Below are 6,432 nucleotides of genomic sequence, written 5' to 3' on the forward strand. Positions count from 1 at the left end.
GCCATCCTTATTTACCTTTATTTTGTTCTTTTTCCATCATCTATAATTTACTTCTTCTCCAAATAAATAATATTCATTTCATCCTAATTTTCACTTTTAATATATATATATATATTTTTTATGCTTTGCCACGAATAAAAGAAGTGCATAATTTGTGTCTCATATTTTGAAATTGGGATAATGATTAAATCATTGTGTAATCTCATAAGAGATAGTATATTACTTTAAGAGAATTGAAAGGGACGAGGGCCAATGATGAAATTTTCAAAAAGTGATAAATTCATTGATTTTGAAAGCTCCACTTGAAACGAAGATGAGTGCTTATCCTAAGTAACAAAGAATGCTTTGTAATCTCCTTGCGAGAAATATATAGACATGAATGTGGAAAAAAGTTGTTAGAACTTTAGTACCACAATTGAGGTTTCATTTGCATCATAGACAGGGCATACACTTGCATCATCGCATTATCATTAACCATTTGTTTTGATCTCAACTTGGTTCAGATCATCTTTCTAACTTACGATTCAATCCCAGTCACTTATTTTGATTTTTGCTTAGTCTAGATCACTTTTTTGACTTACAGTTTGATCTCGATCACTCATTCGATTTTAGCTTAGTCCAAATCACTTTCAGACTGTGGTTCGACCTCGATCATTCATCTTCAATCTCGACTCAATCCAAGTCAATCTTTTGACTTACAGTTTAATCTCAATTGTTCGATCTCGACTCAGCCCAGATTATTTTTTCAAACTTATGATTTAATTTTGATCGTTTGATCTTGGCTCGTTCTAGATCTTTTTTTCAAACTTACGATTCAATCTCGATTGTTTGATTATGGCTTGATCTAGATCATTTTTTTAGATTTTACTTTTCAATCCCGATTGTCTGATCTCGACTCGATCTAGATCATTTTTCTGACTTGTGACTCAGTCTTGATCATTTTCGCTTATTGATTTGACTTTCATTGTTTAGTCAAAATAGAATGGATATCTAGGTTTTTGTATTATCCATGTCTAACAGAGATGTACAAAGAGAGACAATTGTAGATACTCATCTGTGTTCGGGGTCAATCGATGTCAATTTTTTTTATATTATTATCATCATCATCATCATCATCATCATTATTATTTTTTTTTTCATAATCTGCGATTGAATAAGGAAATTAAATCTCCAATTAACTGAATCAGAGGGATCTAATCTGCATAGTCAAGGGTCTTAATACAAAATCAAATCAAAAGACTTTCAATTCAATCCAGATATATCAGCAAGGACCTATGCCTAAAATCATGTTCAAGCATAATTCAATCCTAAGATTCAAGCTTGGATTAGTTCTGTCCGATCCCTAAACCTTCTATTGAGGACAGCCTATAAAATGGACAAAATATGGTAGAACAATTCCTGTATTGATTTTTGGGAGGAAAGGCTCTGTGTTAAATTTCTGAGAAAATTTTTAGGTCTAGTTTCTAGGTTTGAAGGTTCTAGATTTATAGATTTTGGGTTTAGTTTGAAGTTTCTAGTTTTTGTTTGAAGTGTTGAGATTTGGATTCAGAGTTTCGAGATTTAAGTTTAAATTTATGAAAATTTATCGAAATTTTTGGAAAATCTAGGTTTTTTGGGTTGAATTTTTGAATTTTTTGATGAGTTTTTTAACGAGTTTTGAATTTTTTGATGGAATTTCGACGATATTTTTCAAAATTTGATAGATTTTCCAATTTTCAATTGAATATTCTTAGGTTTTTTAGAGATAAGGTGGATAAATTTTGAGCCAGAGAAAGAGGGGACCGAGAGCTTTTAAAAAAAAAAGCTGAATGTTGGCTTTTATACTTACCCCAAATGACACCATTTCTGAGTACCCAAGATCCATGTGCCACCCGTGGTTCAATCCAATCTAATTGCATGTTTTCCTTTTTTCATTTTATTTTTATTTTTTAATCATTTTATATTTTATGTTTTTTATTTTATTTTCAATTTTTTTATTTATTTTTACCTTACCAATTTTTTTACAAAGTAATTTATTATTTATTAAATATTTTGTAAAAATTCCTTCTGTTATTTTATTTTTGGAAAATAATAAAAAATAATAGTTGAAAAAAAAAAACTCTTTTCAAAATATACATGAATCCTACCAAATTATTGAAAGATTTTTTGTAAATTAAAACTTTATGGAATCTACCAAACTATTGGAGAATTTCATAAATCAATTTTCAAAAGAAAATATTTTTTTAATAAAGATTTCATACTTTATCCTACCAAATTATTAGAGGATTGCATCTTAAGTTAAATTTTATTAAATTATTGAAAGATTTAATGAATTTTTTCAAAAATAAAATTTTATAAATATTTTTACAATAAAATCTCATCAAATTATTAGAAGATCTGTATCAAAATAAATCTTACCAAACTATTGAAAGATTTTACTAATTATTTTCTTGAATAAAAATATATTAATAAATTCAATGATGAAACCTCTTCAGGGTGAGACACTAGTCTCAATGAATACTCTTGAGGTGAAAAAATTATCTTAAATTGCTAGCAAACTATTAGAGTAATTTTAAGATTAATTTTTAATATTAAATATTTTGGAAATTATAAACATATTTAAGGCTTGGATAATTAAAAATTAAACTAGTACCATCCTTTGAATAAGCGTTATGGGGGTACTATAACTTTTCTCACATGTAATCATACTCTCGACATAAAATTTGATTTTATGGATCAGAATCTACTATTTAAATATACCTAAGTCAATTTTAGGACTCTTTTTTAAATGTGATAGATTCGATCAGGTTGTCAATTACACCTAAACAAAAAAGATTGATGACAACTCTTCTAATTTATGTCTAACGGTAAGTTCACGAATCTATACGTTATGACAAATATTACTTTTAGAAAACAATATAGAATGGGAAAAACAGTAACTAATTAGATTAAATCTAGAAGAAATGAAAGAAGTTTTAAAGAGACAAATCAAATTTTATATTGAAACTAAATTTTTACCTTTTTTTTTATATCATCAACTATAGCCCACATATACTTAAATCATAAAGAAAAAGGCATTTGTAGCAAGATAATATTTTACTGATAAAAACCAAATATCATAAAAGAGTCATAAAATTAAAAAAGTTTAGTCAAATAATTAAAGACGAAAAAAATAGTTTGCAAAAGTTGCATTAAACCAAATGTAGTTTAAAACAATAGGGCTCAATTCTCTTATGCTTTCCAAATGAAGTAACATTCTTTGTCCATAACTTACTAAATCGCATTAGTATAAATTTGTATTTCCACTATAAAAATATAAACATAATATATCTTTATAGTAATTAATTATCATTTCTCTGTTTGAGTTTTGTGCAACATATTTACTATGTTATATTCAATTCATCATATTATCTATTCATTACTTAAATTTTCCAATTCAGATTTATTTAATTTCTAATTAGAAATAGAGTATGCCTTGCCATATTATTTTTCCTTTTAAAAAGATAGATAGAGTATTGTTTTCCATCTTTCATAACAATCATAAGGAAAATAGAAGTATTCTAATTGTTAATGAAAAGGGGATAGAGCATGTACACTAATACCTAATATCCTCAAATATCTCTAACAAAAGAATTATATGTGCAGGGACAAAATATTTTGGACTATATGATATAGTGATTCATACTATGCCAATGTATATAATTTAGATGAACTTATGGCATAACTGAATTACGAATAAAGGTATTGATATCTTTTAGAACAGGGCAATGATTGCTTAGATTAACATTTTCATTAACATCTTCAATTAAAAGAGTATCTTCTAGGAGCTCACAAGCAACAATAATTGCAGGAACATCAACATAAAACCACTGTTTTAGATTTGAATCATTTGTTGAAACAAATATGCTTGGCTTCTCACTATTTCAAACAACTCCAATAACTTTCACAGAAGTAATAATAGGGGCTTGATCCTATAAGTTCCAAAGAATTTTAGACTTTTTCTCCTAAGAAATAAGTCATTAGCAACAACCAAAAAATTATGGAATGATAAGAGACAACCTCAACAACTTTTGGCTTCTTAGAACAAAACTTTTTCCACCAGCTTTTTTCATTTTGTTAGAAAAGAACAACATCCATATTTAAGGCTTTTCCCTATTTTGTGGAACTTTAAAAGACTTGTCTCACCCACATCATCGTTATAAGGCAAATATGTAAAAAATGATGATTGTCGGTAAAAATAAATCTCAAGTAAGCTACAGCATAAAAAAAAAAGCCATACATGACAAAAAAAAACCCAAACACAAAATTGATTTTAATGTGCTATTTTTCAAACTTGCATTTCCCATTCTAAAAGTCTCCCCTTCAAGACCTAGAAAAAATAAATAAATAAACTTTTTCGATGGTTATTTTTCTTGCAAAGCAGAATCAGCTATCTCTATAATCTCTATCTCGGTTTAACTATAAAAGAGAGACAGAAAACAAAATTAGATTAGCAATTCATGTGCTAGTCAAAATGGTGTAGAAGATTAGCAATTCCATGGTTTTCTATACTATCATACCACAAGTAAACCTCAGTAACAACATAATCATCACAAAGTAATCCACACTCAATTGCAAACCCTAACAAACAAACCTTCTTGGTGCATATATTTTTACTGTAAAAGTAATCATTATTTTGGATAAAGTAATAATGCATGTTAAGGGATAACTTACCCAGAAAACATACTTGAGAGTGCTGGAAAAGAAGTTTTCCCCATGGCACTTTAAAATTAGATTTCACTGGTTTCATTGGTTTCTTCTTAGCCTGATCAATAAACCTTGCACCTGTCACGTGTTGGAAGCTTAAGCCTAGCTATCGTGCGACCTAGGTGGAAAACTACATTAGTATGCCTAAGTAAGCCTTTAACCGACTCTTTGTGCCGTGCACTAATCGATTGTGCCATGCATTTGTGCTAAAACTCCACTTAACCTCTTACGAGTTTAGGAGAAAGCTAAGAAATGAAGGATTAAAGAAAAAGTAATATTGGTCTAGGACTCGTGCACAGTCCGTGACACATCAACTACCTTCCCTTTCTTCGTATCCATAGCAACTTCACCTACTTAACCAAAATAAATCCCCACATCAGAACCCCATAAAAAACCAAAACAACCATACAAAAAAATTAGAACCCCAAAAACACAAAAAAAAAATCAATTGAGCATCGCACCTAAGTATCGTGGAGACACCAAAGTAGCACTCTTCACATTAGCATTAACACAATTATCAAGGATAAACAAATCAGATACCTTAGCTATATCAGATATTCGTAGATCAGACTGGAGTTTCATTACCTGTAAGTCTAACTCGGATTCTTTAAGTGTGCCTAGAGCTTTCTTAAGAAGTCCAAAAACTGTAGCTCCATTGCTTGATGAAAATGCCGACTTAGATAGCTAAAAAAAAAAATCAACCTTAAATTCACATTTAAAGAGAAAAAAAAGATTTTAACACATATGCAAATTAAAAATGCTAAAGAAGAAAAAAATTGATTATTAAAAATCAAAGATATGAAAATCAGCTCAAAAAAACCCAAAACAAAAACTCACATTTAATTAAAAAACAAAAAAAATGATAAATTTTATACAAAAAAACATCAAAGGAAAAAAAAAGTAAAAAGAGACAAAAAAAAAAAAACCAACAATGATAGACCACAAAAGCTTTCTTTCATGCGAAAGTTAGACCCTCTACAACAGCTTTGAAATAGTAATGAAAACCCAAAAATAGAACAATCTGATTTTCATCTAAAATACATTCAGAAAAACATACATCCCTGAAAATCACAAAACCCAAATCCTATTCAACATAAAAATGTGTAACATGAAAATCACCTTAAAAAAACCAAAAAAATTGATAAATTTTACTAAAAAAAATTAACGAAAAAAGTAAGGAAAGACAAAAAAAAAAAAAAAAACTCAACAATCACATACCAAAAAGGGCTCTCTTTCATGCCAAAGTTATACTATTTGCAATAGCTTTGAAAAAACAATGAAAACTCAAAAATAAAAGTTTTGAAAGTCAAGTTTAAACACACATGTTAAGTCAAAAATAACTGTCAAACATAAGACAATATAAAAAGACACTTGTTGAAGTCAAAGACAATTGTCAAACATAAAATAATATAAAAAGACACTTATAAGAAGTGAAAGAACCTTATGCTTTATTATCTGAATAAAGCATCACACCTAGCCTCATCAAAACAATACAACATTGTAAAAGAACAAAAAAAAAAAAAAAGCACTTGGCAAGCAAAGATCCTTTACGAAATATTTTTTATACGATGGTGTATAGATAATATAAATATGTAGTGTATTTTTAGGGGTCAAAAGTTATAATAAATAGTTTAAAAAAATTCATAATAGCCCATACAATGCTGAATGCATATGACATGGGTGTTTAGCATAATGAATAAGTGCGTA

Source organism: Durio zibethinus, chromosome 1 (genome assembly GCF_047325235.1).
Source record: "Durio zibethinus cultivar Kanyao isolate XHJ-2024 chromosome 1, ASM4732523v1, whole genome shotgun sequence".
NCBI lineage: Eukaryota > Viridiplantae > Streptophyta > Magnoliopsida > Malvales > Malvaceae > Durio > Durio zibethinus.